The 14,673-nt window shown below is 39.3% G+C and overlaps 1 pseudogene; it reads left to right on the top strand.

Moving 5' to 3' along the window:
• Window positions 1-14,287, top strand: part of LOC129137923 (zinc finger protein 717-like) — a 66,820-nt pseudogene extending 52,533 nt beyond the window's left edge.
• Window positions 14,288-14,673: the final 386 nt, after the last annotated feature.

The following is a 14,673-nucleotide window of genomic DNA, read 5'->3' as shown; positions in this document are numbered from 1 at the left end:
CAGACCATAGCAGCAGTGTTCTGGAAAGCTATGTGAAGGACAAACATTCAGACCCTTGTAGCAGTGTTCTGGAATCCTATGTGAGGCACAAGCAGACCACAGCAGCAGTGTTCTGGAATCTTATGTGAGGGAGAAACCCTGAGACCACAGCAGTAGTGTTCTGTGATGGCAAACAGACCCCTGCAAACAAGGATAATTTGACCTCCTCTTTTCCTAATCGAATACCCTTTATTTCTTTCTCCTGCCTGATAGCCCTGGCCAGAACTTCCAACACTATGTTGAATGGGAGTGATGGGAGAGGGCATCCCTGTCTTGTGCCCATTTTCAAAGGCACTGCTTCCAGTTTTTGCCCATTCAGTATGATGCTGGCTGTGTGTCATGAATAGCTCTTATTATTTTTAGATACGTCCCATCAATACCTAATTCATTGAAAGTTTTTAGCATGAAGGGCTGTTGAATTTTGTCAAAGGCCTTTTCTACCTGTGTTGAGATAATCATGTGGTTTTTGTCTTTGGTTCTGTTTGCATGCTGGATTACGTATACTGATTTGCATATGTTGAATCAGCCTTGCATCCCAGGGATGAAGCCATCTTGATCGTGGTGGGTAAGTTTTTGATGTGTTGCCGGATTGGGTTTGCAAGTATTTTATTGAGGATTTTTGCATCGATGTTCATCAGGGATATTGGTCTTAAATTCTCTTTTTTGGTTGTGCCTCATCCAGGCTTTGGTATCACGATGATGCTGGCCTCATAAAATGCGTTAGGGAAGATTCCCTCTTTTTCTCTTGATTGGAATAGTTTCAGAAGGAATGGTACCAGCTCCTCCTTGTACCTCTGGTAGAATTCGGCTGTGATTCCATCTTGTCCTGGACTTTTTATGGTTGGCATGCTAATATTGCCTAAATTTCTGAGCCTGTTATTGGTCTATTAAGAGATTCAACTTCTTCCTGGTTTAGTCTTGGGAGGGTTTATGTGTTGAGGAATTTATCCATTTCTTCTACATTTTCTAGTTTATTTGCATAGAGGTGTTTACAGTATTCTCTGATGGTAGTTTGTATTTCTGTGGGATCGGTTGTGCTATCCCCTTTATCATTTTTTATTGTGTCTATTTGATTCTTCTCTCTTTTCTTCTTTATTAGTCTTGCTAGCGGTCTGTCAATTTTGTTGATCTTTTTAAAAAACCAGCCCCTGGATTCATTGATTTTTTGAAGGGTTTTTTGTGTCTCTATCTCCTTCAGTTGTGCTCTGATCTTAGTTATTTCTTGGAAGTCAAATTGTCCCTGTTTGCAGATGATATGTTTGTATATCTAGAAAATGCCATCATCTCAACCCAAAATCTCCTTAAGCTGGTAAGCAACTTCAGCGAGGTCTCAGGATACAAAATCAATGTGCAAAAATTCTTGCACAGCAATAACAGGCAAACAGAGAGCCAAATCATGAGTGAACTCCCATTCACAATTGCTTCAAAGAGAATAAATTACCTAGGAATCCAACTTACAAGGGATGTGAAGGACCTCTTCAAGGAGAACTACAAACCACTCCTCAACAAAATAAAAGAGGACACAAACCAATGGAAGAACATTCCATGTTCATGGATAGGAAGAATCAATATCGTTAAAATGGCCATACTGCCCAAGGTAATTTATAGTTTCAATACCATCCCCATCAAGCTAACAATGATTTTCTTCACAGAATTGGAAAAAACTACTTAAAAATTCATATGGAACCAGAAAAGAGGTCACATGGCCAAGTCAGTCCTAAGCTAAAAGAACAAAGCTGGAGGCATCACGCTACCTGACTTCAAACTGTACTACAAGGCTACAGTAACCAAAGTAGCATGGTACTGGTACGAAAACAGAGATATAGAGCAATGGAACAGAACAGAGCCCTCAGAAATAATACCACACATCTACAACTATCTGATCTTTGACAAACCTGAAAAAAGAAATCGGGAAAGGATTCCCTATTGAACAAATGGTGCTGGGAAAAGTGGCTAGCCATATGTAGAAAGCTGAAACCGGATCCCTTCCTTTCACCTTATACAAAAATTAATTCAAGATGTATTAAAGATTTAAATGTTAGACCTAAAACCATGAAAACCCTAGAAGAAAACCTAGGCAATACCATTCAGGTCATAGGCATGGGCAAGGACTTCATGTCTTAAACATCAAAAGCAATGGCAACAAAAGCTAAAATTGACAAATGGGATCTAATTAAACTAAAGAGCTTCTATGCATCAAAATGCATACCAGTGAACAGGCAACCTACAGAATGGGAGAAAATTTTTGCAATCTACTCATCTGACAAAGGGCTAATATCCAGAATCTACAATTAACTCAAACAAATTTACAAGAAAAAACTCCATCAACAAGTGGGCGAAGGATATGAACAGACACTTCTCTAAAGAAGACATTTATGCAGCCAACAGACACATGAAAAAATGGTCATCATCACTGGCCATCAGAGAAATACAAATCAAAATCACAATGAGATATCATCTCACACTAGTTAGAATGACGATCATTTAAAAATCAAGAAACAACAGATGCTAGAGAGGATGTGGAGAAATAGGAACACTTTTATACTGTAAGTTGGATTGTAAAGTAGTTCAACGATTGTGGAAGACAGTGTGGTGATTCCTCAGGGATCTAGAACTAGAAATACCATTTGACCCAGCCGTCCAATTACTGGATATATACCCAACGGGATATAAGTCATGCTGCTATAAAGACACATGCACACGTATGTTTATTGCGACGCTACTCACAATAGCAAAGACTTGGAACCAACCGAAATGTCCAAATGTCCAACAATGATAGACTGGATTAAGAAAATGTGGCACATATATGCCAGGGAATACTATGCAGCCTTAAAAAATGATGAGTTCATGTCCTTTGTAGGGACATGGATGAAGCTGGAAATCATCATTCTCAGCAAACTATCGCAAGGACAAAAAACCAAACACCACATGTTCTCACTCATAGGTGGGAATTGAACAATGAGAACACGTAGACACAGGAAGGGGAACATCACACACCATGGCCTGTTGTGGGGTGGGGGTGGGGGGATAGCATTAGGAGATATACCTTATGTAAATGACGAGTTTCTGTGTGCAGCACACCAACATGGCACATATATACAAACATAACAAACCTGCACGTTCTGCACATGTATCCGAGAACTTAAAGTATTATATATATATGTAATTCAATACGGAAAATATAATAAAAAAAAGAAAGAAAATGTCGTATGCTATTTGGCAGTAAAAAAAGAAAACCCTGTCGTTTGTAAACAACATGGATGAACCCGGAGGACAATATGTTAAGTGAAATAGGTCAGGCACAAAAAGACAAATATATCATGACAGGTCTCCCACTGGTATGTTAAAAAGTTGATCTCATAGAATTACAAAGTACAATGGTGGGTATCAGAGCTAGGGGTAAAGGGGAGTTGCAGTGATGTTAATCAGAGGATACATACTTAGATTTAGAAGGAATACATTTCAGGAGATGTATTGTAGAGCAAGGTGATTGTAATTGATGATGACATATTGTATTCTTGAGAAATAGAAAGTTAATGTTATGTGTATTCACCATAAAAATGATAACTATGTGAGTTGATGTATTTGTTAATTAGCTAGATTTGACCTTTTCACAATGTATGCATACTTTGTCCCTCACATAGCATTCCAGAATGCTACTGCATTGGTCTGAATGTTTGTCCCTCACATTTTACATTACAAAAAACTTATAATGTCATATGTCAATTAAAAATAAATATTAATAAAGTAATTTTAAAAAGACAAAAAGTAAAAGAAAAAAACAGACCACAGCAGCGGTGTTCTGGAATCCTGTGTGAGGGACAAACATTCAGATGCCAGCAGCAGTGTTCTGGGATCCCATGTGATGGACAAACATTCATACATTCCCAGCAGTGTTCTGGAATCCTATGTGTGGGACAAACACTCAGACCCCAGCAGCAGTGTTCTGGAATCCTATGTGAGGTACAAACATTCAGACCCTGGAATCAGTGTTCTGGAATCCTATGTGAGGGACAAACATTCAGATCATTGCATTAGTGTTCTGGAATCCTATGTGAGGGAAAAACTTTCAAACCACAGTAGCCATGTTCTGGAGTCCTATGTGACGGACATTCAGACCCTCATAGTAGTGTTCTGGAATCTTATGTGAGGGACACACATACAGACCACAGCAGGAGGGTTCTGGAATCGTATGTGAGGGACAAATATTCAAACCCTCGTAGCAGTGTTCTGGAATCTTATGTGAGGGACAAACATTCAGACCCCAGCAGCAGTGTTCTGGAATCCTACGTAAGGGACAATCATCCAGATCATTGCGTTAGTGTTCTGGATTTCTAAGTGAGGGAAAAACATTCATAACCCAGCAGCAGTGTTTTGAAATGCTATGTGAGGGACAAACATTCAGACCCCAGCAGCAGTGTTCTGAAATCCTACGTGAGGCACAAACATTCAGATCATTGCATTAGTGTCCCATGTGAGGGACAAACACTCAGACCCCGGGAGCAGTGTTCTGGAATCTTATGTGAGGGACAAACATTCAGGCCCCAGCAGCAGTGTTCTGCAATCCTATGTGAGGGACAAACATTCAGACCATGGCAGCAGTGTTCTAGAATCCTATGTAACGGACAAACATTCAGAACCTCGTAGCAGTGTTCTGGAGTCCTATGTGAGGGACAGACATTTAGAACCTCGCAGCAATGCTCTGGAATCCTATGTGAGGGAGAAACATTCAGACCCTCGCAGCAGTGTTCTGGAGTTCTATGTGAGGGACAGACATTCAGAACCCAGCAGCAGTGTTCTGGAATCCTATGTGAGGGACAAACATTCAGACCCCAGCAGCAGTGTTCTGGAATCCTATGTGAGGGACAAACATTCAGACCACGACAGCAGTGTTCTGGAGTCCTATGTAACGGACAAATATTCAGAACCTCGTATCAGTGATCTGGAATCCTATGTGAGGGACAAACTTTCAGGCCCCAGCAGCAGTGTTCTGGAATCCTATGTGAGGGACAAACCTTCTGACCCTGGTATCAGTGTTCTGGTATTCTATGTGAGGGACAGACATTCAGACCCCAGCATCAGTGTTCTGGAATCCTGTGTGAGGGACAAACATTCAGACCCCAGGAACAGCGTTCTGAAATCCTAAGTTAAGAGTAAACATTCAGACCCCAACATCAATGTTCTGGAATCGTTTGTGAGGGACAAACATTCAGACCCTCATAGCAGTGTTCTGGAATCCTATGTGAGGGAGAAACATTCAGACCTCAGGAGCAGCGTTTTGGTATCATATGTGAAGGACAAACACGCAGACCCCAGCAGCCGCGTTCTGGAATGTTATGATTGGGTTTATACTGTGAACCTCAGAAGTGTTCCTTTGTTTAATTAATTTTCCACCTTAGGTGGAACATGACTAGAATGGGCTACAGTGGAAGGGGTAATTCCCTTCCCCTAGGTTATTTAGTCTCTGATTATACTAGAGCAGATTAGGCTGAAGTTAGGTAGTTTCTCCTGTGGACAAGCCTTTTTAAGAACTTGGTGCTCTGGCACATTTCAAACTGGTTTTCCTTTTTCCTTCCGAAAGGCTGAAGCAAGAGGGGAGTTTTCTCAGGTATTTGTCACAGGAGCCTCGTGAAGCTCCATGAGACAATTTTACAATATTGTTCCCCCTCCCCCACAATAACTCTATCTCTTTGTAGTTTTTACCACTTAGAGTTGTCCTTGTGGATCCTCCAGCCAATCACCAGTTACGGTTTGAGTTTTTCTACTCCAGCACTGGTTCCAAAGTTGGTTTCAGTAGTGTGTCCATGTTCCTGTAAGCCAGTAAGTCCTATATTCACTTCTCTGTCTCTGCAATCCTGGGGGCAGTGGTTTGCCCTGTGTCCTCCCCTGAGTTTCAAATCTAGAAAGAATTGTTGATTGTTTAGTCTCTTCAACTTTTTATTTGTTGTAAAGATTAATCGTGTCATATTAATTTGTTGTTAAGATTGTTATTAAAATTAATTATTGTAAAGTACTTATTGATTACTTCCAAGCTTCTTACATGCAGAAATAGGAACGCGGAATATGTTTCTAAAACTATCTTCTCAATGCCTGTGTGCACAGTTAAAGGATTTTTTTCCACAGCAATATGATAGTGATGAATTATATTAAACTTCCGAATATTGAACTTTTCTATATTCGTGGAATAAACTCAGAAAGTTCCTTCTTGGTCTTCACAGTCTATTTCTCTTCCTGTGTAAATGTTAGTGTTTCTGTAGATTCTGTACTTGTTTCTTTTATTCTTTCCTTCTCTCATTTTCGTTTGGTCTGATGGATTCAGGTACCATTGAAATTCTGGTAATTTCCAAATCTTTATCTGTAGTTTTGATCTCTCTTCTGAACCACTGGAGCCATATTCCCAATTGCCAGTTGAACATTCCCACATATGGAACCTCAGATGTTTCACACATGATATGTCCAGGTCTGTGTCACTTCTGGTTATCATATTCTTTTATTTTTTTGCAAATTTCACTTCACAACACAAGTATCAAACTAGCTGGATCAGGGCAGATAACTTGGAAACAAAACTCCCCTTTTTACCCACTGCATAGCAAATTGGTACCAAATCCTTTTTCTACATTTTTTTCCTTTTAAGAACTGCTTCCCTACTGTGTATTCTTATGCTCCGTGTCCTGATGTACTGATGTAGGTGGTCATCTGTCTTCCTCTTTACTCCCTTCTGACTTTCCCTTAAGCTCTTTCCCATTCTCTTTCTCAGGGATGGCTGTTAAAATGCCAACATGGTCATGTAACTTTTCTGTCCTTACTGGATCTCCTTATTTACACCTGTTTGTGAAGTGGCTGTGTTCAGCCTGGGTGGATACAGCAATTTTTTGTCCTGTAGAGAGGAAATTTTGAAATGCCAGTGTATATGTTTTTAATTAATTGTACTCACCCTTTTGTATTCATGTGTTTTGCATCTGTGGATTCAGCCAACTTCAGATTGAAAATATTCCCACACAAATAGATGGTTGTCTCTGTGCAGAGCATCTACAGAAATTTTTCTTGTCATTATTTCCTAAACAGTACAGTATAACAGCCATTTATGTAGCATTGCATTGTCTTCAGTATTATATATAATTCAAAGATTTAAAGTTCTGTCATGCATGGCTTACTGATTGGATTACTTTCTGAGTAATGTATCCTTAGGTAATTTCATTGTTTTGTGAACATCATAGTGTTACAAAAACCTACATGATATTATATTTTTATTTATATGTTTTTGGTATATGGTTAACCAGATGTCTCAGAGCCATTATTGAATATAATTTTCTGCACTTCATCTGCAATGCGAATATCAGTTTTCTGTGTATGTTTCATCATCATCTTATGGGACTATTGTGATATACATGTTTCATCATTGACTGAAATGTTATTATGCAGCTCATGACTGTATACAGGATGATGTGCATAAATTATATGCAAATATGAGACTAGTTTATATAAGAGAATTATCCAATCTGTGGATTTTGGTATCTGGGGGTATCTTGGAGTCAGTCCCCATGGATACTGAGGAAGTAATGTAATGTAAAAATGATAGGTGCAAACGAATTTTTGAAATTAGGTCAAATATTTAAGTGCAGAATCACTGCATAATCCATTCCTTAAATATTGCATTTAACTTTCATCACTGCCCAGGATCATTCGTCTAGGCATGGTGCTGTCCAGAGTTTCATTAAAGTGGTGTGTGTCCTTTTTGCCTTTGTGAGTAGACTTCTGATACTTTCTCATAGTCATGAGAATTCATGGTTCATGTGGAAGAGCCAAACATCTCATTTTTCAGTAAAGTGGAACTTCATGATGCAAAATAAACAAAATTTATTTTCTCCTCTCTTATCTTAGTTGGCACTGAAGTTGGGTCTCAATGAGTTCACCTAAACATTATTCTCAGTATGTGTTTATACTTATATATTCATAACCAGATCATGAGCTCCTTTGAGGAGTAGAATTTTATTCCTTTTTTTTTTTTTTTTTGACAGATAAGGTCTCTGTTGGCCAGGCTGGAGTGCAGTGGTGTGATCATACCTCACTGCACTGTCAAACTCCTGGGCTCGAGCAGTCCTTCAGCCTCAGCTTCCAGAGTAGCCAGGACTACAGGCATGCATTATGCCTATTTATTAATTATTTTTGTAGAGAGAAGGTCTTGCATTTTGTTTATACTTTTATCCCTAGCAACAAGGGTGGTTCTAGATCCATAAGGTCAACTTTGTAATACAATTTTATTAATTCATAAGTTATTATGGTGGAAGCATATTTCTACTGTGATTACTCCTTCTCCCACCATAAGCAGTAAAAAACAAACTACATCTTATGTAAAATACATATAAGACACATGGACACACAAAAGAGTGAATTCCAAGATTCTTGTTATTTTGACCCTGGGCTGATGCTTTGACTTGAGGAAAAATGTGCCATTACAGGGGTTGATATCTTTTGAAGATGTGGCTGTGCACTTCACCTGGGAGGAGTGGCAGGACCTGGATAATGCTCAGACGACCCTGTACAGGGATGTGATGCTGGAGACTTACAACAGCCTGCTATCATTACAGGAGTTGGTGTCCTTTGAGGAGGTAGCTGTGCACTTCACCTGGGAGGAGTGGCAGGACCTGGATGACGCTCAGAGGAAACCTGTACAGGGACATGATGTTGGAGACCTACAGCAGCCTGATATCATTGGGTGAGTGAAACTTCCCAGTAACTCCCACGAATGTGTTTTGTTGTTGGTAAATATAAGAACCCTTTTAAGGTATAATAATATTTACTTGTAAGATTCCACTTGATGAAAAATGTGTCACTAATCTGTAATGAAATATTCAAATTGGCTCCTTCATTGCACAGTCCCTGAAGCCCAGCTGTTGTCATTCTGAAAAGGATTTGACTTAGTGGTTTGACAAAGTCTTCCATTGTTTCTCATTACCAGGGCATTGCATTACCAAACCTGAGATGATCTTCAAGCTAGAGCAAGGAGCAGAGCCATGGATAGTAGAAGAAGCCCCAAACCTGAGACTTTCAGGTCAGTCGGTGAATACTGGGCAGGAAGGCCTGCAGGAGTAATGCCCAGCAGATTTTGGTAGTGTTATCTTGTTTTCACCACTTTTTTCCCTAGGTCGTTGACTTGAAGACTGTTGGTCTGCATTAAATGTGCATTATATAGTCCCCAGAGGTAGCTCTCTTTCATATATCCCAGTATCTTATTTTTCTGAGTATCTTATTCTATTTACCCCAAAGGCAATCCCTGCCATCCTCTCCTTAGGCATTTTTCTTTGCTATTTATTTTCTCTATTTCCCCCTTTTCCTCTATTGTGATGTAGTATCTTAAACAAATTTTTAGATATTCATGCATTTATTTATCCTTTGAATGTATCTTAAGCAATTTTTAAGAATCAGTCATTATAACAATGATGATGAAAATAGTGTTTCTTTTTAAGCCGTAGCTGTATTCTTCTTGTTTTATTTTTTATTAAACAGATGGTTCTCACTCTGTTTCTCAGACTCAAGTGCAGTGGCATGATTATAGTTAACTGTAATGATGAACTCCTGGGCTCAAGTGTTCCTCCCACCCTAGCCTCCCAAGTAGCTAGGACTACAGGTGTGTGCCACCACACCCAGCTAATTTTTTATTGTTTGTAGAGATGAGGTCTTGTTCTATTGCCCAGGCTGGTCTTGAGCTTCTGGCCTCAAATGACCCTTGTAGACCCGCAACTACAAAAAAAATATATATATATAGTAGCTGAGTATGGTGACATGGGTTTGTAATTCCAGTTTTTATACTTGGGAGGCTGAGGTGGAAGGATTGCTTGGGCTCAGGAGTTTGAAGCTTCAGTGAGCTGTGATAGCAACACTGCACTCCAGCCTGGGTAACAGAGTAAGATCCTATCTCAGAAAGAAATTATAAAGCTGAGGAGGACCCATCATAGGGCCCTGGATAGGTGTGGTGCTGGACTTGGGAGGAGAACCAGAAGATTCTGGGTCTCAAGTCCAAAGAAACCAATTATTTCCTGTTGAAGGGCTCAGATTTCTGTTTGAGAGTGGAGTTCGTAGTTACCATTTGAAGATGAGAAATGTACAGGAAACTTCATTTTTATATAAAACTATGTGACATCTGAAACTCCAAAACACAAAATAAAACCCTTCAAAAATGGTGAATTATCAAGCAGGGGTGTGTGAGTGGAGAGGGCAGGGCTGTTGATCTCAGAAGAAACCAGAAATACACTTTTCAAAGATGATGGGCACAGCCTGAGTTGCAGAACCAATCCTTCAGATCACCAGTATGGTTTTTGACTGGAGCTTCTGTGCCTATTATGGTTCTGGGAAGCAGGGGATGTCATGTTTAAGTAGGAATTTGCCAGGATCTGTTTTTGTTTAACATGGGGAATAAGAGATTTTCTGCTTGGAAAACCTCCAGACACCTTTAACCATTCTCAGGGAGGAGTGAAAGGTTAACATATAGGCAAAATCCTGTCCACAAACTACTTCCATGCTTAGGAGACAGAAAAATGGTCATGTCCTGTACCTGCCAGTTGCTGACCCAGGAAAAATTGGCTATCTTCAAAGAAGAATAATGAAAAAAATACCAGCCATTAAAGCAGCCACTATTGTTATATGAATAATTAGAAAAAAGAGAGAAAACAAATGACAGATAATTAGAACTTATTAAAACCTATGAGTAGGAAATAGATACATATTATTACCAAGTAGTTCTTTGTGAAATAAAAAAAAAACAGGAAAACTTCAAAATGCAAAAAAAAAAACTCAGTTGAACATTAGAATATACACTGATTTATTACATTATGTCAGTAGGAACAGGAACCATATGCATATAAAACAAACAAGCATTATTAATTTTTATCAAATCTTTCTCCACTGGGATAGGAAGTAATTTTTTTTACCTTTACACAAGCATTCTGTAAGACATGCTCATGTGTGGTTCATGGATACCTTTTTCTCATTTCAGCTGTCCAGATCATTGATGACCTTATTGAAAGGAGCCATGAAAGTCATGATGGATTTTTCTGGCAAATCGTAATCACCAACAGCAACAAATCAACTCAGGAGAGAGTGGAATTAGGAAAAACATTTAATTTGAACTCAAACCATGTTTTAAATATGATTATAAATAATGGAAACAGTTCAGGAATGAAGCCTGGGCAGTTTAACGTTTGCCAGAACGTGCTTTTCCCTATTAAGCCTTGTGAGACACAGTCTGGAGAGAAACCTCATGTCCCTGATATAACCAGGAAATCCCACAGATATCATGAGCATCTTACTCAGCATCACAAGATTCAAACTCTGCTGCAGGTTTTTCAATGTAATGAACAAGGGAAAACCTTCAACACAGAGGCAATGTTCTTTATACATAAGAAGGTTCATATAGGACAGACCTTTGGTAAATATAATGAATATGAGAAAGTCTGTAATAACTTAGCTGTTATTATCCAAGGGATAACTCAGGTAGGACAGCCAACTTGCTGTAGAAAGTCTGACTTCACTAAACATCAGCAAACACACACAGGAGAGAAACCCTATGAATGTATTGAATGTGAGAAACTCTCCATTAGCAAATCAGACCTTATGATACAGCACAAGATGCCTACTGAGGAAAAACCTTATGCCTGTAACTGGTGTGAAAAATTGTTCAGCTATAAGTCCAGCCTCACTATCCATCAGAGAATTCACACAGGGGAAAAGCCCTATGGATGCAATGAATGTGGAAAAACCTTTCACCGTAAGTCATTCCTCACTTTACATCAGAGAACTCACACAGGGGATAAACCCTACAAATGTATTGAATGTGGAAAAACTTTTCACCGTAAGTCACTTCTCACTTTACATCACAGAACTCACTCAGGGGAAAAGCCCTATCAGTGCAGTGAACGTGGAAAAACCTTTAGCCAGAAGTCATACCTCACAATACATCATAGAACTCACACCAGGGAAAAGCCCTATGCATGTGACCAATGAGAAAAAGCATTTAGCCATAAGTCAAGGCTTACTGTCCATCAGAGAACACACACAGGGGAAAAACCCTATGAATGTAATGAGTGTGGAAAACCCTTTATCAATAAGTCGAAACTCAGGATACATCAGAGAACTCACACAAGGGAAAAACCCTATGAATGCAACGAATGTGGGAAAACCTTTCACCGTAGGTCGTTCCTCACTGTTCATCAAAGGACTCACACGGGAAAAACCCTACGAATGCAATGAATGTGGGAAAACCTTTCCCCGTAAGTCATTCCTCACTGTCCAGCAGAGAACTCATACTGGGGAAAAACCATATGCATGTAACGAATGTGGAAAAACATATAGCCACAAGTCATAACTTACAGTACATCACAGAACTCACACAGGGGAAAAACCTTATGAATGTAATGAATGTGGAAAATCCTTTTACTGTAAGTCATTCCTAACTATACATCAGATAACTCATGCTGGCAAAAAACCGTATGAATGTAATGAATGTGAGAAAACCTTTATCAATAAGTTAAACCTTGAGATACACAAGAGAACTCACACAGAGGAAAGACCCTATGAATGTAATGAATGTGGAAAAACCTTTCGTCAGAAGTCAAATCTCGGCACCCATCAGGGAACTCACACAGGGGAGAAACCTTATGTATGTAATGAATGTGGAAAAACCTTTCATCTCAAGTCATTCCTCACTGTACACTGGAGAACTCACATGGGAAAAACCGTATGGATGTAATGAAAGTGGAAAAACTTTTTGTCAGAAATCATACCTTATTATACATCAGAGAGCTCAAAGTGGGGAAAAAGCCTATGAAAGTAATGAATGTGGAAAATCCTTTCATCAGAAGGCAAATCTTCAGATGCATCAAAGTATTCACATGGGGTAGAAACACTATGAATGTAGCGAATTTGGAAAAACCTTCAGTCAGAAGTCAGTCCTCACTGTACATCATAGAACCCATACTGGAAAAAAACCTTACAAATGTAATGAGTGTGGGAAAACCTTTTGTCACAAGTCAAACCTCAATACGCATCAGAGAACTCACTCCAGAGAGAAACCCTATAAATGTGATGAATGTAGGAAAACTTTTTGCCATAGGACAGTTCTCACTGTACATCAGAGAACTCACACAGGTGAGAAGCTATTTGAATGTAAAGAATGTAGGAAAACCTTCTCCCAGAAGTCAAAACTCTTTGTACATCACAGAACTCACACAGGGGAAAAATATTTTAGATGTAATGAATATAGGAAAACTTTCTCCCAGAAGTCAGGCCTTGGTATACATCAGAGAACACACACAGGAGAAAAACCTTATGAATGTAAGGAATGTGGGAAAACCTTTTGCCAGAAGTCACACCTCAGCAGGCATCAACAAACCCATATAGGAGAAAAATCTGACGTAGCTGAGGCAGGCTATGCGTTCCCTCAAAATCACTCTTTTTTCCCTGGAACACACAACCTACACATCTCTGGCTACTATTATAGATTTCTCCATGCTCAGTCTAGGAGAATATGGCCACAAATGGTGACCATTACCTCCTGGCCTACCAACAAGAAGGTCTTAACCATGCTGTAAGAGATGTGCTATCATGCAGGCTTTCTTGTTCCCATTTTTACAGCACACTTCACACTTTAATGTCACAGATATGGCTGTTTTCCTAGAAGCTCATGTACCAACCTCTGCCAGCTTCAAACATTTCTTCTGCAACTTCCTCACCTCTCTTCACCTCCATAGAATTGAAGAGAGTTAGGGCCTTTCTCAAGATTAGGCTTTATCTCAAGGGAATGTTGGGGCTGGTTTGATCTTCTATGCAGACCACTCAGACTTTCTCTGTATCAGTAAAAACCTGTTTTGTTTTTTAAAAAACATTCATGTGTTCACTGGAGTAGCACCTATAACTTCCTTCAAGAACTTTTTCTTTGCATTCACAACTTGGGTAGCTGATGCAAGAAGCTTAGCTTTGGACTGTCTTAGCTGCCAACATGCCTTCTTCACTAAGCTTGATGATTTCTACCTTTTGATTTGAAGTGGCAGATGTGCACTCTTCTTTTCTCTTGAACACATGGTGGCCACTGCAGGGTGAAGTGGCCTAATTTCACTGTTATATCTTGGGGAATGAGGGGCTGGAAGAGAGAAATAGAGACAGGGAAATTACTAGTCAATGAAGCAGTCAAACACACATTTTTCCCTCATGTTTTCTGTCTTCCATAGAGTTCCATCACCCTGAGACAATTCCAATAGTAACATCAGAAAACACTGATCACAGATCATCATAACAGATGTGATAACTAAAATCTTCAAAAGACTGTGGGGATTGCCAAAAGATGTGACACAGTTGTGAAGTGAGCACACGGTGTTGGAAAAATGGTGCTGGTCAGACTTACTCAGCATTTCGTGGACACAAATCTTTAATTTGTTAAAAAGGTGATGTTGCCAAGCAAAATAAAGTGAAGCTCGATAAAGTGAGTTGTGCCTCTATTTTGATGGGCTCTAACAATTTGTCTTTTCATTGGTGCATTTAAACCATTGACATTCAAAGTGATTATAGAGTTGGATTAATTTTGCCATATCATTTTCCATTCACTCCTATTGTTCTTTGTTATTGTTTTGTCCTCCACTCTTT

This window comes from Pan troglodytes, chromosome 14, assembly GCF_028858775.2.
Source record: "Pan troglodytes isolate AG18354 chromosome 14, NHGRI_mPanTro3-v2.0_pri, whole genome shotgun sequence".
NCBI lineage: Eukaryota > Metazoa > Chordata > Mammalia > Primates > Hominidae > Pan > Pan troglodytes.
The sequence above is the reverse complement of the archived record's forward strand: the minus strand, read 5'-3'. Positions and strand labels throughout refer to the sequence as shown.